This window comes from Hyperolius riggenbachi, chromosome 3 (genome assembly GCF_040937935.1).
Source record: "Hyperolius riggenbachi isolate aHypRig1 chromosome 3, aHypRig1.pri, whole genome shotgun sequence".
Classification (NCBI taxonomy): domain Eukaryota; kingdom Metazoa; phylum Chordata; class Amphibia; order Anura; family Hyperoliidae; genus Hyperolius; species Hyperolius riggenbachi.
In genome coordinates this window covers 136,741,335-136,767,729 of record NC_090648.1, presented here as the reverse complement: position 1 = coordinate 136,767,729, position 26,395 = coordinate 136,741,335, and the positions used below count along the sequence as shown (strand labels likewise).

The 26,395-nt window shown below is 45.6% G+C and overlaps 1 protein-coding gene across 2 annotated transcripts in view; it reads left to right on the top strand.

Moving 5' to 3' along the window:
• Nucleotides 1-26,395, top strand: part of LOC137561162 (prolactin-releasing peptide receptor-like) — a 238,357-nt gene that overhangs the window by 77,732 nt on the left and 134,230 nt on the right. The window contains exon 1 of one of the 2 annotated variants that reach the window (XM_068272417.1): nucleotides 974-1,057. The exons of the other annotated variant lie outside the window; for it this stretch is intronic. The gene's annotated coding sequence lies outside the window, so the exon portion shown is untranslated. Of the gene's footprint in view, nucleotides 1-973; nucleotides 1,058-26,395 lie in introns of those variants that run through there. 2 annotated transcript variants of the gene reach the window in all.

Here is a 26,395-nt window from a genome sequence, read left to right as displayed (position 1 = left end):
TGAAATCTTAAAATCGTTTTTTTTCAAAAACTATAAGGTCTTTTTGAAAAAAAAATGTGCCTTGTTCTCAATGTCCTACTTAATGTATCCTGAAAATTGGTGTTTATATCATGTAAGGGGGCTTTGTTATTAACCGCTAAAGTCGGCGGGTTTTGGCGGGTTTTAATCACAAATACCTTTTTCATTAGAAATTTTAAAATCGATTTTCTCAAAAACTATTAGGTCTTTTTTGAAAAAATAATGTTTAACCACTTGAGGACGACAGTGTTAAACTCCCCTAACGACCAGGCCTTTTTTTTGTAAAATAGGCCACTGCAGCTTTAAGGCCAAGCTGCAGGGCCACACAACACAGCACACAAGTGATCCCCCCCCTTTCTCCCCACCAACAGAGCTCTCTGTTGGTGGGGTCTGTTCCCCCCCCCCCCCATGTTTGTTTATTTATTTATTGTAAATATTTGTGTTATTTTATTGTTAATAAATATAGTGTTTTTTTGTTTATTTCTTTTCCCTAACCCCCCCTCCCACGCATCCGGCCAATCATGGTGATCGGCTGTCATAGGCTTCTGCCTATGAGAAACGGTCACTCTCTATTGACCCAGTGGGACAGCTGTGTCACACGGCTGTCCCCAGATCGCAGCGCTGTACAATGTAATTAGATGGTGGTTTCGATGTCTAACAGTCTCCCGATCAGCGATCACTGCTCGGAGACTGAAGGCAGTCTGGTGAGGGCACTGGTGTGTTGTGCACATTAGGGCTGGGAATAGTGGACATACTGCACCATAGATGTGTTCCTTTATATCTTTTAGCCACTGAGGATAACAGCATACCGGCTGGGCCAAAAGTGTTTGGAGCTGATCTGAAACTGATTGGCAATTTCATTTGGTAAGCACATTGCATGTATATGTGCACCCGGGTGACGGCTGATGAACATATTACACTATATATGTGTTTATATTTCCCTATATATCTACGAGGCATTGAAGAGATCCCCTGGAACCACTACTGGCGAGGCCAAAAGTGTATAAGCTGATCTGTCATCGATTAGCAATATTATCTGGTGAGCGCATTGTATGTATGTGGATGATTGGATGCCATCTGATTTAACATACTGCACTACTGGAGTTTTTTCTCTCTCATGAGGTGTTAAGAAGATAAAGGCTTAAGAGGACTATACTGGCGAGGCCAAAAGCGTTTTGGGCTGATCTGTAATCGATTGGCACTACAATTTGGTGAGCGCAACCTGAGAGCACATAATTATCCAAGGACTATATGAACTGGTTTTGTTTTGAGCCCAGTCTATTATAGGAGTCCTTCTGGCTGACAGATTTGTTGAGCGCTGGACTATTTGAATATATTTGTGAGGGGTTTGACATCAAAACCATAAGTCTAAACGATCCAATCACTGTTTTCTATTTGGGGTACCATTCGTGGGAGGAGCGCACCTTGTGTCTATTTTATATATACTGTTTATGTATATAGGTTATGATTTTAGCCATGACAAGTGAGAGAATAGAATTTGGGGTATTTGAGAGATGAGGCCTATGTAATTTAATTATTTTTTTGTGTCAATGTGAAAAAAACTGTAAAAAAAAATACAATTTTCAAAGTTATGGTACAATAGTAGCAAAACCGCATAAGTACAAATGTTAAAATATATGTATATCTAAGTAGACCTGGGTCCCTAGTTTTCTGAATGGTGACATTTATGGCTTTTCTTGACTGTTCAGACACTACATGGGCTTTGCTAAGAAAGAATGACTGTATTACTTTTGGTGCAAAAATGGCTCTGAAAAATCAGCTAGTTCTGCTCATGATTAACAGTGTATTGTGTGGCCAAAAAGCTATCTGATTGTGTACATTGGGTATAATTTTAACCGTGACAAGCGAGAGAATACAATTTGGGGTATTTGGGAGCTGAGGCCTAAGTCATTTGCATTTTTTTGTGTGCCAAACTGAAAAAAAACCTGTAAAAAAATACAATTTTCAGAGTTGTGGAACAATTTTAGCAAAACCACATAAGTACAAATGTTAAAAAAATATGTATATTTGAGTAGGCCTAGGTCTCTAGTTTTCAGAATTGTGACATTTATGGCTTTTCTTGACTGTTCAGACACTCCATGGGCTTTTCTAAGAAAGAATGACTGTAGTTCTTTTGGTGCAAAAAATGATCTTAAAAAATCAATTGGTGCTGCTTATGGTTAAGTGTGCATTGCGTGGCCAAAAAGATATCTGATTATGTATACAGAGTATCATTTTAATCGTGACAAGCAAAAAATAGAATTTGGGGTGTCTGAGATCTGATGCCTATGACATTTGAATTTTTTTAAGCAGCAAACTGAATGAGAAGCAATAAAGTTGCTATTTTCATATGCTTTGTACCAAAATAAAACACTTGTAAAAAAAAAAACAAAAGTGACAGAATTGAAAAGAGAATGCATAAATAGTTACATTAGGGCCTCAGTTTTTTAAATATGTATGGCAGGAGGGTGTATTTACTCTTATTTTGCTAATAAGGGCTTGTAATCATTGGTAGTGTGCAATGAGAAAGCGAAAACCACAAGATAGAAAAAATACACCTTTATTTCCAAATAATATATTGTCACTATATTTTGTACTAGGGACATAATTCAAACCTTGTGATAACCAGGACAAATAGGCAGATAAAACGTGTGGGTTTTATATATGGTAGCATTGTTTATTTTAAAACTATAGGGGATGGAATTGCAGAAATTGTGTATTTTTTCATTTTTTTCTTTTTACCTGTTTTTCCCTTTAAAATGCATAGAAAGTAAAGTAATTACTGAAAACAATTACCACCCCCAAAAAGCCTAATCTGTGGGGGAAAAAACAAGGTATAGATACTTTTGTTGTGATAAGTATTGAAAAAGTTGTTGGCAAATGAAAGGGAAGAGCATTGACGGGTGAAATTTGCTCTGGTCTGTTAGGGTAAAAACCCTTGGGGGTGAAGTGGTTATAATAGAATAAAAAGCCTTACAATCAAGTATGCATTAAAAATCTTAAAATAACGGTAATATTAAAAGCGATATATTAGTAAAAGAATAAATCTGAAAACTTAATTTACGCATTATAATTATATTTTTCCTGCTTCCCACTTCCCCCGCCTGGTGTTGGTAGCCACAAGTGTCCCTTAATACTGAGTGTACCTCTGGCTACCTAATACTAAGTAGCTACAGTTGCCCACAGGTATTAGCTACCTAGAGGTTCCTCCAACTAAAGGGAGATCTTGTCAGTGGAATGTTGAGATCTGGGTGAGTAACTTCTCATTTATGCTCCACTTGGGACTCTGCATAGGGTAGGATGGAGGCACTTGAGGAGTGGAGTGTGGAACCTTTCCATCATCAGGCGCCTGTAGGCACAAGCCTACCGTGCATTCAGTGGCGTAGCAATAGGGGGTGCCCCCCTTGGGCAAGAGGGGCCCCGAGGCACCCATCGCTCAGACACAGTATTAGCTTTTTATTGGTCCTGTGTTGATAATATTCACTTCTATGTCGTTGATTTGAACAGTAGTGATCATTAACACACAGTTTGCCATTCGCTTCTTGCACCTCTGACACTGTGGTTGTCCTTCATTGGTTTTGGTGTCTTCTATAAATAGTTATCTTTAGAATGCTTTGGGGCTCCAATGCTAAACTTGCACTGGGGTCCATGGCTTCTTAGCTACGCCACGGAGTGCATTATTGAAGATCCGGCCATGACCACCAGTCCATGTAAAGTATGAAAACAAGTTCTTTCTTCCAGTAGATTCAAAAATTCCAGTTGATTTCAGAGTAATCATCACAATGTGAAATATACTTCTTATCATTGCACTCTTTTTAATGAGGAAAAAAAAAATCACGTCTGCATTGTGCCCTCTATCTACCGCGAGAAAAAGAAATTGTAGCTACAGTGATAAATAACTACTTTTTTATCTTTCTTTTTTCATCTCTTCTGAGTTCACTTACCATACATCATTGTTTTATCTCATTTGGCACTTAGTTAAAAGCACAAAACAGTCAATATTTAATAATGAAACAGCAAAAAAAGAAAAAAAAGTGGTGTATGTCCAAGGTAGGGGGTCGGAGCTTTGAGGTTGACGGACAAGCAATGGTGAACAGATGGGTCTTTAAGGCCAGCTTGAATGAGTTGAATGTGGTGACGAGCTTGATGGGGTGAGGGAAGGAGTTCCCTGAAGTAGGGACAGCTTTAGAGAAGTTCTGGAGCGTCACAAGGGAACAAGTTATGTGAGCGGTGAACATCTGTAGAATGTTTGAGGAGCAGAGAAAGCAGGTTTTTTTTTTTCCTCTGAAAAGTATGAGCATTTTACTCTCCATTAAATGAAAAAAGAGAGAGTTTAACTTACCTGGGGCTTCTACAGGCCCCAGCAGATGTCCTGTGCCTGTGCCGGGACAAAACAATCCTCCGGTCCCGGCTCGCTTCCAGGTTCGTGACATTAATGTTGCAGTCTGATGACACTTTGGGGTCTTGCAGATAGATCAGGCTTGATTAAGATGCCTTGAGCATCAAAATCTAGAAAGATATAGTTATATGCAGTTAGTTATTAAAGCCCATCTCAATACACAGATCTAAAAACACCATCTAATAGCTTAGTAATCAGAGTGCTCAACTAGTACCTGTTTTCATGTGAAAATTTCTAGAGCCAAAAAAATCTTGACATTTTTATCACATGACCATAAGGTGCTCTGAGAAAGACAGATTTCGGGCTTTGTGGGGGGGGCCTGCTGGTGTCTGGATTGCATCACTTTTGCTGTTCAGAGTGGGAGGTGGCCGGCACTGTGGGAGTCTGTCTGAGAACAATGCAGTCTACAGAACAGTCAGTCAGTGGAAGGCCTGGAACCCACTAAAAAGTGAAAATCGCTAGCGATTTGTGATAGTATTTGAAAGCGAATTTGGGAGTGTTTTCCCTGCTCCTATACAATTCATTAGAATGGAAACACTCCCAAAATGCTGCATGTCCTGCGATTGCGATTTCCGCAATCGCAATCGCTGTAGTGGAATCTGTCCTATCCATTTACATTGGCAGAGCGTATAGGGAAATCGCTAGTGATTGAAAACGCTCCCGAAACGCTAAAAAAACGCTCTAGTGGGTTCCAGGCCGAAGAAGAAGCATCTGGGCTTCTAGCCAAGTATTTTACATGTAATTTATTTGGTATTGCCTAGGCAAGGAGTTTCTGCACAGACGAAAAGTCTGCAACTGTGTGCCTACACAGATCTAGAAAAACATTTGCGCCTTAATTGTAGCTTTAAAAGTCCTATGTACAGTAATGTTCATCAATTTGACACAATGGGCCTAATCCAATCCACCGTTTCTTCTAGGAGATAATTTTTCACCTTCTGTTTAAAGCAAACCCAAGCTGAGGCTTGGGTTCAAAATCTGCTACTTACTATGAAGAGGATCAGGATCCTAATGAGGCTTCCCTCGGTTCTTGCAAGCCCCCGTTGTTAAGCGCGGTCCCCCCATTGCTGAGCATGTCCCCCCTTCACATTGGGGCCGTGGGGCTGCGCAGCTCCTCTTACTGGTTTAAGTGCGCACAATGGCCATGCGAGCCTGCCTGTGCATGCGCAGTAGCACACCTCCCAACTTTTTGAGATGAGAAAGAGGGGCACTTAAGTCATGCCCCTGCCACACCCCTGATCACGCCCACGCCATCCCCCTAGTCACGCATACCATAAAGATTTCATAAGAAAAGATATGTTGTTTTATAATTCAAACCACACTGGACCTGGTTCACACTATTCTGGTTAATTTTCCTTCATAGTAACATTTTAAAATTAGTAATAGAATATCAATTTAAAGGATGGTAATAAAGTTTAGAGTCAAGGGGCTTGATTAACTAAACTGTGATAACTGACATCACGGCCGAGCTAGTGTTTTGCACGCATTATAATGCGCTTAATGTTTTTTGTACGAAATCGGCAATTTTCATGTGAAAATTTGTGATTGCGCACAAAAAACATTACGCGCGTTATAACGCGTGCAAAACGTTAGAGTGACCATGATATCAGTTATCACGATTTGTGAATCAAGCCCAATTAAATACATTTTGTAGTAGAGAAATATATATATTTACATAGAAAGAGGGACAAAGTCCTGAAAGAGGGACAAATGAGGAGGAAAGAGGGACAGAGGCTCCCAAAGAGGGACTGTCCCTTCAAAAGAGGGACAGCTGGGAGCAATGCAGTAGCACGGAGACCACGGCACGGTGTTACTCTGCATGCACGAGCGGACTAAGTCAGCTATTGCATGTACTTGAACCACAAAGTGCATGGCCCCGATGTCGTTAGCAACAAAGCATTGGCGCTAATATTCCGAGGGGGGGGGGTGCTCAGCAACGGGGGACCAAGGAATAGCGAGGGAAGCCTTAATAGGATCCTCATAAGGTATGTATCTGATTTTGTACACAAACTTCGGCTCAGGTACTCTCTAAAATAACTTATTAGCACTCTGCAATTCGAAAAAATCGGTGAAACAAGTGGCTCAAAGGCATTCTACTGTTAAGGGCCCATATGCAATTCACTTTTTCACTTAAGTTTTCTCCTAGGAGATACTTTTTCATCTTCGTTTTAAAATACCTGTGCATCACTTTTCAACTAAAAAAGTAAGTAGGTAAAAAGGTAATATCTAAATTATTTTGAGTATGTTTCCTTGTGAACATATTATGTAAATGCTTAAAAGGCATTTTATTGACAAGTTTAAAAATATCACCTAGGAGAAAACTCAGGAGAAAAAGTGAATTGCATATGGGCCAATATGTGAAAAAAATCACCTAGAAAACTTAGGGGAAAGTTCTATATGCAAAAAGACATCTATGCGTATTTGTAGTTAAAACCTGTTAACAGAAATTGCCGTTTTTAATACACATACGGTAGCTAAACTATAAAGAGGAATAAAAAAAAAACGTATTATAATTATCAGCATTGGGTTGATTTTGGTTCTGCTGGTTCTGTTGAGATGTAAAATTACACTTGAAAGCACTCTGTGCTGCTGATGTGAACACCGATCTCACACCATGATCTCAGTAGCACATTATCACACAGGTCATTGAGAAATACCGTACTCTGTGAGATTAATTCCACCAAACTGCTAATGTGTTTAAGGCTGACAAAATGATGCAGAGGGACTTATATTGTTAATTAACACTGGTAAGTGTTAGAAGGGAGCTATATGACCCAAAATGCTGTTAAGGCTGCCACTTTAGTGATATATTATGATGAGCTGGCTCTAGCATGAGCGCTTTAGCTATGAATGCTACGCTACACTCATGACACATTGGTAATGAAACACATACCGCACTGAGGATTTCAGACAGTGACTAGACTGCCAACAAGCCTTAAAGAGAACCCGAGGTGTGTTTAAAGAATGTTTTCTGCATACAGAGGCTGGATCTTCCTATACAGCCCAGCCTCTGTTGCTATCCCAAACCCCACTAAGGTCCCCTGCACTCTGCAATCCCTCATAAATCATAGCCATGCTGTGAGGCTGTGTTTATATCTGTAGTGTCAGTCTCAGCTGCTCCCCTGCCTCCTGCATAGCTCCGGTCCCTGCCCCCGTCCCTTCCCTCCAATCAGCAGGGAGGGAAGGGATGCAGGCGGGGACTGGAGTTCTGCAGGAGGCGGGGAGAGCAGCAGACTGACACTATAGAGATAAACACAGCCAGCTCTGACAAGCTGTTTGTCAGTAGCGTGGCTGTGATTTATGAGGGATTGCAGAGTGCAGGGGGACCTTAGAGGGGTTTGGGATAGCAACAGAGGCTGGGCTGTATAGGCATATCCAGCCTCTGTATGCAGATAATATTCTTCAAACCCACCTTGGGTTCTCTTTAAGCTTTGCTATGTATTTGTAGATAACTATCAATACAATCTGGGACACAAAAGTCTTGGCAGGTGTCTTCCATTATTTTTATTACAAGCAGATTAGTGCCCCTTGAGCACAGAGTCAGAGGACAACAGAATGCAGCAAAAATCTGCTACCGGAAGCTGATTGGTGTATGGTGGGCCTAGTGAAAGTACAGAGAATAGAAATACAGGGTGTAGGAAAGTGTACAGAGCATAGATGTGCAATGTGTGGATTAGCATATAGTACAGAGGTGAATGCAGAGGGATCTGCAAAATCATGAACATGTGGGTATAAAGTGTGTGTACAATGTGTGTGTAAGTGTACGGGATATGTGTGTATATAGTGGGTAAGTGTAGTGTAGGTGTGTGCAGTGTATGAGCAAGCATAGGGTATATATGTGTATAGTGTGTTAGTTTAGGATGTATGTGTATAAAGTGTGTAAAGGTACGGAATATGTGTGAGTATGTGTATGGTATATGTGATGAGCACTGTGATTGCAGCGCAGGAGATTTGGGCGATTTCTTCTGCAAATGAATCTTTGTCTCACCCTGTTCACACCTGTAAGGGCCCGTTGCCTGATGACAGTTGCTCCAGTGTTTCTGCCCTGAACGCCTTACAGTCTGCTCTACAGATTGCGGAGGTTTGCGCTAAGGAAGCGTCAGTTTCACAACCTAAAGCGATCTTGGATTCGCAAGTTTTGCGTTCTGACTCCTCGGATTCGACATTTTTAGCCGAATCTAAGTGTGAGACAGCACTTGGGTTTTGCGAATCTGACACTGGAGAATCTTTCCCTGCTCCACAGAGGGTCTCTGTGAGCCTGCCCTGTACCATGAATGAAAACATGATGTCCATTCACACTGACATTTGTGAGCCCCTTTCTTGCTCAGCAGATAGTACTGACCTTCCATCCTGTACTCTAGATGAGTCAATATTGCCTTGCATAAAATCTCCTGCAGTGACCCTAGAGGCTCGTCTAGGTATTGCTACCATTCTCACCTGTTTTTCTGCCATTGTGGAATTGCAGTCTAGTTTGACTGCTATGCAGAATTCGGTGTGCAGTGAGATTAGAGTTAGGGAGTCAGTGGGTGTTCCAGTAAATATTCCTGTTCATGAAGATAAAATTCAGTCTCAGCGGATTGTAGATCCATGCCTGGGACATTTGCTCTGTCCGCAAAAGGTATCTGATGTTTGGCCCTGTAACATGGATAGTTTAGAGGCCTTGATTTCTTTGTCAGAGAACTTGGGAAACGATGCTCCTGAGCTTTTGTCTGTTGTTCTGGAGGTCTCCGACTTGCTCCCAAAGGGTGCAGAACTTTTAGGAGGTGCCTCCTGTCCCGCAGGGCCACCTGAGGTGTTGCCCACTTCAGTAGACACTGCTGCTATATTGACTACTTTTGCAGCTCTTGGGGAGCATCAGTCATGCGTAGTCAATGATGAGTGTTGGTTGGATACCAGTACAGTCACGTAAATTTCTAAGTCTGAGTCCAAAACCTCTTTTGTAAGTCCAGTGCTTGTGACCACTACTCGTGATGATTCTCTGCCTGGTTTTGGTTTTGATCCTGTCATGACGGACTCTGCGGTTGGCAGTTCCTCGACATGTCCTGAGGTTTCTCTTGTGCTAGTGTACCCCGATGTGTTCTGTGACCCAGAAAGCCCAAGTGTGTCTCAGTTGCCAGCATGCTCAGATGCTTCCTCAGTGGAGACATGTTCTGATATTGCCTGCCTGTTTGCATGCCCAGAAGTGGTCCCTGAAAGTCCTGATCTTGGTATTTGTCCTGGTAATCCTGAATCCGGAATTGTCATTGGTTCCATAGGGGTTCTTGGTAGTTCTCAATGTGAGCCTGGTGATCGTTCTGCCCTCTTGGGATCTCTGCGGAGCTTCAAAGTGTTCTGGGAGATTTTGGGAGAAATATTTACTGGTACCCGGGATGAGATCAACAGTGGCTTCGTTGTGGAAAGAGACACTTCAAATGGGTATTGTGGCAGGTTTGGTATTTTTGGACGATCCTTGGAAGGTGGTGGGCATGGCTCGGAGGGTGTCGATAAGGTCTTCTCGGGCATTCACGGTTCTGATGGGTGTTACACTGAGACTTGTAGTACTGATGGGCATGTTTTGATGGCTTCTGCTTCCGATGAGGCCAGTTTCGGGAGGATTGACTCTGGAAGTGGGCCTAGTCGGGCTGTCCCGACCTTCATGAGTCTTCAGTCAGAGTTTTTTTGCTAATACCAGTTTTGAGAGACGTCTGGAAGCCGTCTCTAGAGGGGGGGGGGGGGGGGGTACTGTAATAATCCGCTCAGCTGGCTGCACAGGCAGACAGCTGTTTGACCATTCCTCAAATCTGTGGGCTGCAGGTCTCTGGAAGAGAGACCTGTCTTTGCTTTGCAGGTTTAAGACCTGTTCTGTTGCTGAGGAATTTGCATTTATTCATTATGCAAATCGCCTACCTGCCTCCTTTGAAGGCTGGCAGTATAAAAGCCATGTTCTCCCACAATCCTTTGCTGGTCATGATGGTTTGTTAATACACTCCTGGAGTGTCAGCCTTGCTATTGTTGCTAAAGATTATCTTAGAGTAATTCCTGGGGACTGCACTAGGCAGCTTCTCTAGTGCTAGTCAGGTTGCTTTATCTGTTCTGTCTGTCTTGCTTCTCTGCTGTGATTGTCCTGTCGCCAGCGGTGGTCGATAGGAAATCGTTCTGTCTGTCTGGGGGTGCTAACCAGAGCAGCGGATGCTACTGGTAGCCCCTTCTGTTCATCTGTCTTACTTGGATCGCACTAGCCTCTAGCAGTAGCGGCTGTGGATTCTTCTGATCTGCTTTCTTGGAGTATAGCTGGAGCAGCGGTTTCTACCGCTATCTCATCTGTCTGTCTTGCTTGGATCGCACTACCCCCTAGCGGTAGCGACTGTGGATCCTTCTGATCTGTGATCCTGTCCCTGAACCTGGATCGCACTCGCTCTGGCGGAAAGAGCAGTGGATCTTTCCTATCCTGTTCCTGAACCCGGATCGCACTCGCTCTGGTGGAAAGAGCAGTGGATCTTTCCTATCCTGTCCCTGAACCCGGATCGCACTCGCTCTGGCGGAAAGAGCAGTGGATCTTTCCTGTCCTGTCCCTGAACCCGGGTCGCACTCGCTCTGGCGGAAGAGCGGTGGATCGTATCTCTCATATTCCTGTTTTCCATCCGTCTGTCTGTCTTGTCTGATACGAACGCTTGCTGTAGTCTCGGTGAGGTAACCGTTAAGCAAGCGCTCGCGTTCTCTGTTTCGTGTTTGTGTGTCGGTGGTTAGTTAGGGTGGCGTGCTTGTCTCTGTTGCGATTAATGTGCGGAGACCGCGCCGGGAACGTGTTCGCTGTTGTGAATGAGTGTGGTGTTCGCGTTTAGTTAGCGTTTGTTATTTTCCTTATCTCCTCATTGTTGTTTGCTGTGTCTTTGCTACTCTCGTGCTCTGTCTTGCTTAAGTCTTGTGTCACCTCTGGCAATCGCCTCTCTCGCGATTGCGTTCCTACTCTGTTTCTGCTGTTGTGTGTGCACCATCGCGGGTTGGTGACTAGATTGGTGCACACACATACATTCTGTCCCTGTGCTCATTCTCATTCGCGATTCTCTTGTGATTGCGTTCTCCCTTGGTTTCCTCTGTTGTGTGTTCACCGTCGCAGGTTGGCGACAAGATTGGTGGACATACATACATCCCTTCTCTGTGCTTAATCAGTCTTTTGTCGCTGTTGGCAATCGCCATCTCTTGCGATTTCTTTTCCACCTGATATTCACGGTTGTGTGTTCATCGTCGCGGGTTGGCGACTAGATTGGTGGACACACATACACTCTGTCGCTGTGCTCTCTGTCTTAAGGGGCTATCTTGCCCTGCATTGCTTCTCCTCGTACAATTCCTATCTGGCATCTGTGGCTGCGTAGAGGATCTGTTCCTCTGCACTCCACGGCTCCATCTGGCAGCAGGAATTCCCCTCTACAGGTGCATTGCACCTTTTGCTGGGTTCTCTCAGATTATACGCTTATGGAGGATTTCCGCAGTGTCGGCACGCATCCTGTGCACTGACCACGGAGAGAATTCCACAATCGTTACAATTACCCAGTGATACCCTTCACTTAGGTTGTACTGTGCTCACTGCTCACTGGTATCAATCATCTCATTACCCAGTGATACCTTTCACTTAGGTTGTACTGTGCTCACTGCTCACTGGTATTAATCATCTCATTACCAAGTAATACCCTTCAGTTACGTTGTACTGCTCACTGCTCACTGGTATTATTCAGCTCGTTAGCCAGTGATTCGCTTCAGTCACTATTTACAGACAGTCAGACTGCCAGTGCAGTTCGTTCACCACGTTCCGTGAGCCCATCATGAGTTTCTCACAGACCTCCGCTGTGAGCAGCACTCCCAACAGCAGCAACAGTCAACGCCATACACAAGTTATGACATCCACCCCAGCAGCCAGTGGTCAGCAGCCCTCCCCGGACGAGAGCATTGTGTCTCTCGGTCCGGCGTCTGGGCGATTATTGAGGGCTGCCGTTGAGGAGATGATGCGGCCTGATGTGGAGGAGGAGGTTGTGCTCGGGTCAGCAACCCAAGTTTATGTTGAGGACAATAATGGTCCGTGCCTGGGGATATTGGGGTGGCAGAGGTGGTGGGGGGGTCAGAGGAAGAGTTCTATTATGATGATGATGATGATGATGATAATGATCTGGACCATCTGTATGTGCCTCAGACCCCGGAAAACATGTTGTATCTTGTGTTTAGGTACTAAAATCTGCGTTCCCACTGCCCGGGTCCACGGATGCATATAATTTTTTGGGCAGCACTATCAAACTGTGGTACCTCCAGTGAGTTGCCATGGTCCTTCTGTGCTGCCGCACTGACCGTCCGCTTTGTCCTACTGACTCAGTCGCTGCTCAAGTCTGCCTTCATACTGCCCGGGTCCACAGATGCATCTAATTTTTTGGGCAGCACTATTACACTGTGGTACTACCTGTGAGTTGCCATGGTACTTCTGTGCTGCCGCACTGACCGGCCGCTTTGACCTCCTGACTCAGTCGCTGCTCAAGTCTGCCTTCACACTGCCCGGGTCCACTGACAACTCTGTGGTTATGTCATTGCTAATCGCTGCAAAAAAAACCCCAAAAAAATTACAAAAACCTCTCTGGGTCTTTTTGGTGTCAGCCACTAATCCTCCTCCAGTGGTACCATCACCGCCAAGTGCCATTGGGACTAACCTTCACCTCTGTGATTGCTTAACGTGTATTTCCCTGTTTAAAACCACTTATTACCAATTAATAGCCCCAATCAAAGTGTTGATTTCACTTTTTGACATTTTTTTTGTTTAAGTTGTAGCTCCTCATCACCTTGATAATCCATGCAATTTGGGGGATTGTAGCATGTATGGGGGCTTTGCTATTAACGTTAAAAGAAAATTCGGATCCAGACGTGGATCCGGCCATGATTGCTTCATTCACGACCGATAATCGGCATCGTGGCGTGGACATGTTTCATAATACGGAACCAATCACGCCGTGGTTGCCGAATTCGTGGATCGAGACATCCGAGCATCACTAATTACTGTTAAACAAATTCCGTAAATGTCTATAATCATATAATCATGCTTACAACATCAAGTGGTGGATAATTAAAGAGACACTGAAGCGAAAAAAAAATTATGATATAATGAATTGGTTGTGTCGTACAGAAATAAACATTAGGAGCAGAGGCATAAGTCTAATATTTGTTTCCAGTACAGGCAGGGATGGTTGTAGTCAGCCAACTTCGCTACGCTGGAAATACGCGTAGTTTTACGCAATTATGCTTCGCCAAACTACGGCTTCGAAAACAAATATTCACTTTGTATGCATTTCGTAGAATACGCGTTAAAATACACAATTATGCGTAGTGTGAAGCGTAGTGTATGCGGATACTTATGCCAGTATGCAGAAAATTGTACGCATTAATTTCTTTATAAATGCATATACTGGGAACCCTTCTATGCGTACATTCCCCTTTCCAATGCGTAAATTTGTATGCATACAATCGCATGCGGAAAATTAGACGCGCGTAACGCATTCGTAGTTCACTACGCAATACACATGTTAACTACGCATAAGGGACGTATGCTACGCGTAGCGGTACTTCGCTACGCGTAAATTCGTAAGCGTAGTTTTGAAACTTTGCCTATGAACTACGATGCGTAGATGCGAACTACGATGCGTAAATTCGCACTGGCGTAGTTTCTGCTCATCCCTGAGTACAGGAAGAGTTAAGAAACTCCAGTTATCTATGCAAATAGCCATTGAGTTCTAAGACTTTGAAAGTCCTGGAGAGCTCTGACTGTTCTGATTAGGTTATCTCAGCTGTATTGTGTTTTTCTTTTGCAGAAAACAGTTCAGGACAGGTCAAAAGTTCACTGCCTGTTCTGAAAAACATTTAGAATGCTGAGTAGTGTGTAAACTGCAAGTATTAGAGAATGATGCAATGTTATAAAAAAAAAAGCTGCATAACTGAAAATAAAAATATGAGAATATTTTTTTTTTGCTATCAATGTTCTAGTAATTATCCGTACTAAACAACCAATTCATGATATCATAATTTTTTTTTTCGCTTAAGTGTCTCTTTAAATTGTCACATTAATATGCCAGTTATACATTATCTATAGCTGTCACGACTCCTGCTAGCAGGGTATTTGCTGATCACATTTAGTAGCATATACAAAAGGTCAGGACACAGATATGCAATGAATTAGTGTTTAATATGAACAGTGCTATATACATATATACAAATATAACAATCGCAGTACATAATCATCAAGCAGAATCGGCATCAAACACAGTCCAGGGTCAATACACGCCAGAATCAGAAACCCCAATGGTTTACACACACACATACACAGAGCTGCAACTAAGCTAGCCTATGTATGTTTAAACAGGAATCCCTACTACACCCTAGCTGATCTGGGACACAGAGGAGCAATAGAGCAGGGCAGAACAGGTTGCAAGCAAAAAGGCTCACACAGGCAGGCAGGCAGACAGACAGAATCACAGAGCAAGGCAAGATAGGTTGTAAGCCAGGGGCTTACACAGGCAGTCAGACAAAGGGGAAATGCAGAGCAAAAGAGTGGACCAACAAGCAGTAGTCACACTGACACGAGGATCTGCGAAGTGTGAAGGGAGTGGCCAGCTTAAATAGGAACTAGCAGCCTGGCCGGACACCTGTGGAACAGAGACATGTGTAACCTGTGATACTCCATCTAGTGGTGAGCCTGTTAACTGCAGACAACCATGAAAAGCAAACAGAGCCACCTGCTGGTGACTTGTGATGGCACCAGCAGGTGAAGCAGGAAGCAACACGGTTTCTGACATTACCCCCACTTTCAAGAGCAGCCTCCGGATGCTCCAAAATGTTACCTGCCCCCCCCAGATAGAATCCGGAGGGAAGCAAGCCAATCCAAGGATCACTCTGAATAAAACAAGGAATTCCACCACCAGGGTCCCCTGAGCCACTTCGATAACCAACCGTCTCAGCTGCCAACCAGAGCCCCAGGACACCGGAATTAATGACTGCACATTTGAGCACTGGACCGAAAACCCACAAACTGCAAGTGATGCCTTGACCCAGACAGCATTCGCCAACAGGTATCGATGCAGGTTCCTCAAAGACACTGGCAACCCCATCGGGGTGCTTTCCAGAATCTCCGAGTAAGGTGAATTCCTCCGAAAGAGAGAGAAACCTTGAACAGGCTTGCCCCAGTTCCGAAAGAATACCAAGACTGCGGGAATCATAATAGCAAATGTTCTGTAACACAGGGACATGACTAAGCAACAGAGCGCTCGTGCAGATCAAAAACATCCAGACAGAGTTAGGTGGCTCCGGCAGCTTGCTGATAGTGCCGGCAACAAACATGGCTCTGTTCCAAAAACAAGAAACGAGGACCCCAATAAGCAAAACCCCAGTATACCCAAAGCAATCTTCAGACAGCTGAATCCTGTAGGCAACACATGGGAAAAAAGGCTGACTGGAAGCAACAACCTGCTGAACAAAAATGAACAATTTTTCTGGATGTTTGGCAAGGAAACACATAGTCTCTGTATACATAGCAATAATGTAAGAATTATCTGGGTACATGAAAAAATTGAACAGTATCACCTGATAAATGGCAGGAATACACAATATCTTTGAATGCACAGAAAAGATGTCCACAATTTCTGGGTACCTAGACAAAATGCAAAAAGTCTCTGGGGGTAACACTGGCGTGCACCCAATCTCTAAGGACATAACAAGTATGTACACAGTTTCTGAGGGCATAACAGATGTGCATAAAGTCTCTGGGGGTACCACAGGTATGCACAAAGTTTCTGGGGGTACCACAGGTATGCACAAAGTCTCTGGGGGTACCACAGGTATGCACAAAGTCTCTGGGGGTATAGCAGAAGTGCACACAGTACCCAAAAGTATAGCTAACAAAGTTTCCAATGACAGTTGTGCAGAAGCTGCTGGCAAAATTTGTGATGACTGATCAAGAACAGTTTGCAGTGAGGAGATTGAACCAGCAGACAAGTTTTGCAATAACTGATCTGGAACTACTGACAAGACTTGTGGTGATTGTGCAAGGACATTTGGTAAAGTCTGTAATGAAGGCTCTGGCATAGAGTTGGGCCGAACCTCCGATTTTCGGTTCGCGAACCGGGTTCGCGAACTTTCGCGAAAGGTTCGGTTCGCGTTAAAGTTCGCGAACCGCAATAGACTTCAATGGGGATGCGAACTTTGAAAAAAAAAATTAATTATGCTGGCCACAAAAGTGATGGAAAAGATGTTTCAAGGGGTCTAACACCTGGAGGGGGGGATGGCGGAGTGGGATACATGCCAAAAGTCCCCGGGAAAAATCTGGATTTGACGCAAAGCAGCGTTTTAAGGGCAGAAATCACATTGAATGTTAAATGACAGGCCTAAAGTGCTTTCAAACATCTTGCATGTGTATACATCAATCAGGTAGTGTAATTAAGGTACTGCTTCACACTGACGCACCAAACTCATCGTGTAACGCACCGCAAACAGCTGTTTGTGTAGTGACGGCCGTGCTGGACTGGTGCGCACCATGGCGAGAGTGCAGGTTTTGGTGGCTTTACAGCCCATATGGTCAGTCACCTGGCTGATGTAGCTGAATGACAGAACAGTGACTGTCCAGCTGATCAAATTTGGTCTGACCACAATGAGGCAACGACCTTATTATCGTGGGTGTGCCCCCCGAGACACTCATCTAGGCGCCGGTCATTGCTCCATTGTGATACGCAAGCCCCTTCACCACGGCAAGGTAATGATCACGAAGGGGAATGGGCGCATGTTCATGCCTTTTCTTTTGTTGTTGCAGCTGCCCGCAGTGCAGCCAGAAAAATTAGGCAGTCATGTACACGCACCCGAAAAATTATTACAGCGGCCGCTGCTAGCAGCGGCCTAAAAAATTCAGCAATCCGCCTGGAGTCCCGGACCCTGTTGGTGGTGGCGGAGAAGGTAGTGAAGCGGCCTGCAGGCAGACATGCTGTGTGGAGGGACTGGGAGCGACTTAGTCTTCTTGGGGCAGGCCAGGCAGCCAGTCACACGGCGTGCAGGCAGAGATGCTGTATGTGCGGGGACTGACTTAGTCTTGGGGCGGGCAGCAGCCCTCCGGGATCCATGCCTCATTCATTTTTATAAAGGTGAGGTACTTAACACTTTTGTGACTTAGGCGACTTCTCTTCTCTGTGACAATGCCTCCAGCTGCGCTGAAGGTCCTTTCTGAGAGGACGCTTGCGGCAGGGCAGGAGAGAAGTTGGATGGCAAATTGGGACAGCTCTGGCCACAGGTCAAGCCTGCGCACCCAGTAGTTCAAGGGTTCCTCATCGCTGTTCACAGCAGTGTCTACATCCACACTTAAGGCCAGGTAGTCGGCTACCTGCCGTTCCAGGCGTTGGTGGAGGGTGGATCCGGAAGGGCTACGGCGAGGCGTTGGACTAAAGAACGTCCGCATGTCCGACATCACCATGAGATCGCTGGAGCGTCCTGTCTTTGACTGCGTGGACACGGGAGGAGGATTAGTGGCAGTGGTACCTTGCTGGCGTTGTGCCGTCACATCACCCTTAAAGGCATTGTAAAGCATAGTTGACAGCTGGTTCTGCATGTGCTGCATCCTTTCCACCTTCCGGTGAGTTGGTAACAGGTCCGCCACTTTGTGCCTGTACCGAGGGTCTAGTAGTGTGGCCACCCAGTACAGCTCATTCCCCTTGAGGTTTTTTATACGGGGGTCCCTCAACAGGCAGGACAGCATAAAAGACGACATCTGCACAAAGTCGGATCCAGTACCCTCCATCTCCTCTTGCTCTTCCTCAGTGACGTCAGGTAAGTCAACCTCCTCCCCCCAGCCGCGAACAATACCACGGGAAGGTTGCGCAGCACAAGCCCCCTGCGACGCCTGCTGCGGTTGTTCTCCTGCCGCTGTCCCCTCCTCCTCCTCCTCCTCCCCCAAAGAAACACCTTGCTCATCATCCTCTGAGTCTGACTCATCTTCTGCACATGACCTCTCTTCTTCCTCCTCCTCCCCCCTCTGTGCTGCCGCAGGTGTTGAGGAAACAGCTGGGTCTGATGAAAATTGGTCCCATGCCTGTTCCTGCCGTAACGGTTCCTGGTCACGCTCATTCGCAGCTTCATCCGCCACTCTACGCACAGCACGCTCCAAGAAGTACGCGTAGGGAATTAAGTCGCTGATGGTGCCCTCACTGCGGCTCACCAGGTTGGTCACCTCCTCAAACGGCCGCATGAGCCTGCATGCATTTTTCATCATTGTCCAGTTGTCGGGCCAGAACATCCCCATCTTCCCAGACTGTTTCGTTCTACTCCAGTTGTAGAGGTACTGGGTGACGGCTTTCTTCTGTTCTAGCAGGCGGGAGAACATGAGGAGGGTCGAGTTCCAGCGAGTGGGGCTATCGCAAATGAGGCGTCTCACCGGCATGTTGTTTTTACGCTGAATTTCTGCAAATCGTGCCATGGCTGTGTAAGAGCGCCTCAAATGCCCACAGAACTTCCTGGCCTGCTTCAGGACATCCGCTAAGCCAGGGTACTTTGCCACAAATCTTTGAACCACCAGATTCATGACATGTGCCATGCAGGGTATGTGTGTCAGCTTCCCCATATGCAAAGCGGCAAGCAGATTGCTGCCGTTGTCGCACACCACGTTGCCTATCTCCAGGTGGTGCGGGGTCAGCCACTCATCCACCTGTTTCTTAAGAGCAGCCAGGAGAGCTGCTCCAGTGTGACTCTCCGCTTTGAGACAAGCCATGTCTAAGATGGCGTGACACCGTCGTACCTGGCATGCAGCATAGGCCCTGCGGAGCTGGGGCTGTGTAGCTGGAGAGGAGAACTGCCACTCAGCCAAGGAGGAGGAGGAGGACAGCGAAGAGCATGTAGCAGGAGGAGAGGAGGTGGCAGGAGGCCTGCCTGCAAGCCGTGGAGGTGTCACAATTTGGTCCGCCGCTTTCTGCTTGCCATCGTTCACCACCAGGTTCACCCAATGGGCTGTGTAGGTAATGTAGCGGCCCTGCCCGTGCTTGGCAGACCAGGCATCCGTGGTCAGGTGTACCCTTGACCCAACGCTCTTCGCAAGAGATGACACCACTTGCCTCTCAACTTCACGGTGCAGTTGGGGTATGGCCTTTCTGGAAAAATAAGTGCGGCCTGGCATCTTCCACTGCGGTGTTCCGATGGCCACAAATTTACGGAAGGCCTCAGAGTCCACCAGCCGGTATGGTAACAGCTGGCGAGCTAACAGTTCCGCCACGCCAGCTGTCAGACGCCGGGCAAGGGGGTGACTGGCCAAAAGTGGCTTCTTCCGCTCAAACATTTCCTTCACGGACACCTGACTGCTGCTGTGGGCAGAGGAGCAGGAACCGCTCAAGGGCAGAGGCGGAGTGGAGGAGGGTGCCTGTGAAGGTGCAAGGGAGAGAGCGGCATAAGCAGATGATGCACCTGAAGGAGGAAGAGGAGAAGGAGGGTGACTTTGCTTTTGTGTGCTGCTGCTGCTTTTGCTCAGGTGGCCATCCCATTGCTGTTTGTGCCTTTTCTGCAGGTGCCTTCGTAAGGCACTTGTCCCTACGTGAGTGTTGGCCTTTCCACGGCTCAATTTTTGTTGGCAGAGCGAACAGATGGCTTTGGTCCGATCTGAGGCACACACATTAAAAAATTTCCACACCGCTGAGCCACCCTGGGATGTGGGCACCTCAGCAGCTGATGCTGAAGGGCAAGTTGGCTGGCTGTACATAGGTGGCGAATCTGGCGATACATGGTGCCGGACTCTGCCACCAGCTGTTTCTGACGAAGAGCTGCCCCAGCTTCTTTCAGCAACTTCTATCCTCCTACTACTCTCTGACTCCCCCTCTGAACTGTCCCCCTCTTCATCTCCTCTATTGGGAACATACAGAGGATCCCTATCATCGTCATCATCGTAATCATCCTGCCCAGCTTCGCTTGCCTCAGAAAAATCCAAATGTGTAGGTCCTTCATCCTCCTTACACGTTACATCCATAGTGTTGTCGCGTAACGCAGACATATGAGCTGGTGAAAATTCATCTGGCTGTAACAATGGCTGTGCATCAGTGATTTCACCACCACTAAATAATTCTTGCGAAGTGTCAAATGCAGCGGAAGTGGTGCTAGTAGTAGCGCTGGTGGCTGAGCAAGATGAGGTGTTCTGTGTCGCTAAATACTCAACCACGTCCTGACAATCTTGGGAGGTGATGGGACGTGCCTTCTTCCGAGCACTGTACTGTGGGCCAGGTCCACACGAAATTACATTTACACGACCTCGCGCAGACCTGCCGGGTGGCCTTCCTCTGCCTCTGCCACTACCTCTTCCTCTTCCTCTACCTGTTTTGTCCATATCGGGTATGCACGGAGTGGTATATCACACTGCGTGCACTCACGTAGGTAGGTGGGTTCACTTAACTGCACAGGTATGCGCACTGATGCGGTGGGTTCACTGAACAGTACAGGTATACAGTGGCGGGTTCACTGAACACAACAGGTATGCAGTGGCGTGTTCACTAAACAGGTATACAGTGGCAGGTCCACTGAACAGAACAGGTATACAGTGGCAGGTCCACTGAACAGAACAGGTATACAGTGGCGGGTCCACTGAACAGAACAGGTATACAGTGGCGGGTTCACAGAACAGGTATGCAGTGGCAGGTTCACTGAACACAACAGGTATGCAGTGGCGTGTTCACTAAACAGGTATACAGTGGCGGGTCCACTGAACAGAACAGGTATACAGTGGCGGGTTCACAGAACAGGTATACAGTGGCAGGATCACTGAACAGGTATGCAGTGGCAGGATCACAGTACAGGTATGCAGTGGGCTGAGGGCTCACTGAACAGAACAGGTATGCTGTGGCAGGATCACTGAACAGCTATGCAGTGGCAGGATCACAGTACAGGTATGCAGTGGGCTGAGGGCTCACTGAACAGAACAGGTATGCTGTGGCAGGATCACTGAACAGGTATGCAGTGGCAGGATCACAGTACAGGTATGCAGTGGGCTGAGGGCTCACTGAACAGAACAGGTATGCTGTGGCAGGATCACTGAACAGGTATGCAGTGGCAGTATCACAGTACAGGTATGCAGTGGGCTGAGGGCTCACTGAACAGAACAGGTATGCTGTGGCAGGATCACTGAACAGGTATGCAGTGGCAGGATCACAGTACAGGTATGCAGTGGGCTGAGGGCTCACTGAACAGAACAGGTATGCTGTGGCAGGATCACTGAACAGCTATGCAGTGGCAGGATCACAGTACAGGTATGCAGTGGGCTGAGGGCTCACTGAACAGAACAGGTATGCTGTGGCAGGATCACTGAACAGGTATGCAGTGGCAGGATCACAGTACAGGTATGCAGTGGGCTGAGGGCTCACTGAACAGAACAGGTATGCTGTGGCAGGATCACTGAACAGGTATGCAGTGGCAGGATCACAGTACAGGTATGCAGTGGGCTGAGGGCTCACTGAACAGAACAGGTATGCTGTGGCAGGATCACTGAACAGCTATGCAGTGGCAGGATCACAGTACAGGTATGCAGTGGGCTGAGGGCTCACTGAACAGAACAGGTATGCTGTGGCAGGATCACTGAACAGGTATGCAGTGGCAGGATCACAGTACAGGTATGCAGTGGGCTGAGGGCTCACTGAACAGAACAGGTATGCTGTGGCAGGATCACTGAACAGCTATGCAGTGGCAGGATCACAGTACAGGTATGCAGTGGGCTGAGGGCTCACTGAACAGAACAGGTATGCTGTGGCAGGATCACTGAACAGCTATGCAGTGGCAGGATCACAGTACAGGTATGCAGTGGGCTGAGGGCTCACTGAACAGAACAGGTATGCTGTGGCAGGATCACTGAACAGCTATGCAGTGGCAGGATCACAGTACAGGTATGCAGTGGGCTGAGGGCTCACTGAACAGAACAGGTATGCTGTGGCAGGATCACTGAACAGGTATGCAGTGGCAGGATCACAGTACAGGTATGCAGTGGGCTGAGGGCTCACTGAACAGAACAGGTATGCTGTGGCAGGATCACTGAACAGCTATGCAGTGGCAGGATCACAGTACAGGTATGCAGTGGGCTGAGGGCTCACTGAACAGAACAGGTATGCTGTGGCAGGATCACTGATCAGCTATGCAGTGGCAGGATCACAGTACAGGTATGCAGTGGGCTGAGGGCTCACTGAACAGAACAGGTATGCAGCCAGGAAGAAGTTAAGCCTAACTAATCTTTCCCTGAGAGACAGTCTGCAGCAGCTCGCCCTACTCTGACTAATGCAGGCACACGAGTGGCCGTAATGGCCGCCGCTGCCTGCCTTATATAAGGGGGGGTGGGGCTCCAGGGGCTAGTGTAGCCTAATTGGCTACACTGGGCCTGCTGACTGTGATGTAGAGGGTCAAAGTTGACCCTCAGGTGCATTATGGGGCGAACCGAACTTCTTCCGCAAAAGGTTCGCGTGCGGTACCCGCACGCGAACCACCTAAGTTCGCGCGAACCCCGTTCGCCGGCGAACCGTTCGGCCCAACTCTACTCTGGCACAGCTAGCAAGGCTTGTAATGACTGTACAGGAACAGCAGGAAGAATTTGAGATGGTTGAGCCGGAACTATTGGCAGGAGCTGAAGTAGTTGTGCCAAAACAAACATCTCTCTGAAAGACTGAGACCATACACCATCAACTATAGGTGGACTTGAAACACAACCTGTTGCACACTCACTGGTTGCAAACTGGACAGAAGTACAATGCATATCATGTTGACTGACTGGAAACTGAATCAAAGCACGATTTATTGTGTACAAACTGATTGCAAGCTGGAATGTAGAACAGTTTATTACATGTTGGTTAACTTCAGGCTGAACTGTTGCACAACTTACAAAGCACAATTCGGCTGCAGATTGGTTTGAATTGTATGACATTGTATGTAAAGTGGTTTCAAAGTGCTCATCTTTGTCAACGTCAGTATACTGATTGATTGAAGACTGAATTGGTGTACAATTTTTAGCATTCAAACTGGTTGCAGACTGATCTGAATTACATAACATTGCATGTGAACAGGTTCCAGAGTAATTTTCTTTGAAAACATTAATATGATGATTTGCTGCAGACTGAACAGAAACACAATTTTTAGAACACAAATTGGTTGCAAGTTGGTTTGAATTGTTTGACATTGCATGAGAACTGGTTTCAAAGCGATCATCTTTGTGAACGTCTGTATGCGGATCGATTGCAGACTGAATTGGTGTACAATTTTTTGCATAGAGACTGGTTGCAGACTGATTTGAATTACATAACATTGCGTGTGAACTGGTTCCAGAGTTATCATCTTTATAAACAATATGCTGATTAGTTGCAGACTGAACAGAAACTCCATTTTTGTTACACAGGTTGGTTGCAGATAGATTGGAATTGCATGATATTGTATGTGAACTGATTTCAGAGCGATTATCTTTGGAAACATTTATATGTTGATTAGTTGCAGACTGAGCAGAAACACAATTTTTGATACACAGATTGGTTGCAGATTGATTTGAATTGCATGATATTGTATGTGAACTGATTTCAGAGCGATTATCTTTGGAAACATTTATATGTTGATTAGTTGCAGACTGAGCAGAAACACAATTTTTGATACACAGATTGGTTGCAGATTGATTTGAATTGCATGATATTGTATGTGAACTGATTTCAGAGTGATTATCTTTGGAAACATTTATATGTTGATTAGTTGCAGACTGAGCAGAAACACAATTTTTGATACACAGATTGGTTGCAGATTGATTTGAATTGCATGATATTGTATGTGAACTGGTTTCAGAGCAATTATTTTTGAAAACATTTGTATGCTGATTGGTTTCAAACAGAGTTGAGGCAGAATTCACAACATGTTGACTGGATTCAAACTGGACTGGTGCAAAGTCTATAGCATGCTGGTTAATGACGGATTGATTCAGATTGCATGGAATTGCATGTGGACTGGTTGCAGAGTGATTATCTGTGGAAACATTTGTATGCTGAGCAGTTTCAAACATAATTGAAGCAGAAGAAACAACATGCTGAATGGACTCAAACTGGACTGGTGCAAAGTCTATGGCATGCTGGTTGGTTACAGATTGATTCAGATTGCATGGAATTGCATGTGAACTGGTTGCAGAGGGATTGTCTGTGGAAACATTTGTATGCTGAGCAATTTCAAACAGAATTGAAGCAGAGTTTACAACATGCTGACTGGTTGCAGATTGATCTAGATTGTATGAAACTGCATGTGAGTTCTTGGCAGACAGATTATTACCATTATTTGTAAGCAGATTGGTTGCAGATTGATCAGAGTTGCATGAAATTGCATGTGTATTGGTCACAGGCTGAACATTACCATAGTCCCCTGCATATTGATTAACTGAATTGTTACACATAGTTTCCTGCATGTTGGTTAGCTGAATTGTTACACAGTCTGTAGCATGCTGGTCATTTGCAGGTTGAACAAGATTGCAATTTTTCACATGTAAATTGTCTGCAGGCTGAAGTATTACCCCATCTTTAGCAGGCTGGTTGGTCACAGATTGGATCAAAGTACAGGCAGCAGCTGAAGTAGAAATTGCTGGAACAACCACAGTCGACGTTGGAAGTACAGTATGGACAGGCGACAAATGCTGTATAGAAGCGGTAGGAAAGAACCTCTTCTTTTTAGACTTTGCTCTGCAAGAGGATTTTGAAACTGGAACAGCTACATTTACTGGCTTAGAAACTAATGGACATACTGCTGCTGAGGACAAGGAGTGAGAAACAGAAGAGGAAGATTGAGAGTCCTGTAGAGCAGGACGCAAGAGAGAACAAATCTTATACCAAGCTGTCAGCAAAGGAGAAACTTCTTCATACACACAAACTTCTATATCGACAAGGTATTGTACATCATCCACACATTCTTGTACTAACTCTCTGGATTCATCACAATAATGCTCAAAGAATTCACCTTGATCATCCTTCAGCAAATGCAGCAAGCAAACTATGTCATCCTGATCAAAAGGAGGTGCATAATTTTGGATAATGGGACCAGAGAAAAACAACTCAGTCCATATCTCCAATAACGGTAGAACCTCCTCCATACAAAACATTCCTTGCTTAACAAAACTTTGCACACAATTATATAGCTCAAGCAATCGGTCTTTAGGGTATTCAGAAAACGTTTTCTGACAAATAGTCTTGTGCTCCTTAGCCAGGCGCACCAATGAATCCACCTGATTGGGAATCTTGGGATTAATTTTCTGGGCAAAGATTTCATCTTTAAGTTCTATATCATCCTGATCAAAGGGGGATGCATAGTCATCAGGAATAGGTTCAGAAAACAACAAATCACTCCATATCTCAAACAACGGTCGGACCTCCTCCATGCAAAACACTCCTTGCTCCACATGACTATGCAGAAGAATAAATAGCTCATGCAATTGGTCTTTAGAATGTCCAGAGAATACTTTCCGACAACAAGCCTTGTGGTTCCTAGCCAGGCGCACATATAAATACGCCTGAGTAGGATCCATTCTCTGGAGTCAGCACACAGGATACTGTCAGAACCCTTTGTATAGCCACAGTGATCAATGTTTGGCAGATCCTACTGTCACGACTCCTGCTAGCAGGGTATTTGCTGATCACATTTAGTAGCATATACAAAAGGTCAGGACACAGATATGCAATGAATTAGTTTTTAATATGAACAGTGCTATATACATATATACAAATATAACAATCGCAGTACATAATCATCAAGCAGAATCGGCATCAAACACAGTCCAGGGTCAATACACGCCAGAATCAGAAACCCCAATGGTTTACACACACACACATACACAGAGCTGCAACTAAGCTAGCCTATGTATGTATAAACAGGAATCCCTACTACACCCTAGCTGATCTGGGACACAGAGGAGCAATAGAGCAGGGCAGAACAGGTTGCAAGCAAAAAGGCTCACACAGGCAGGCAGGCAGACAG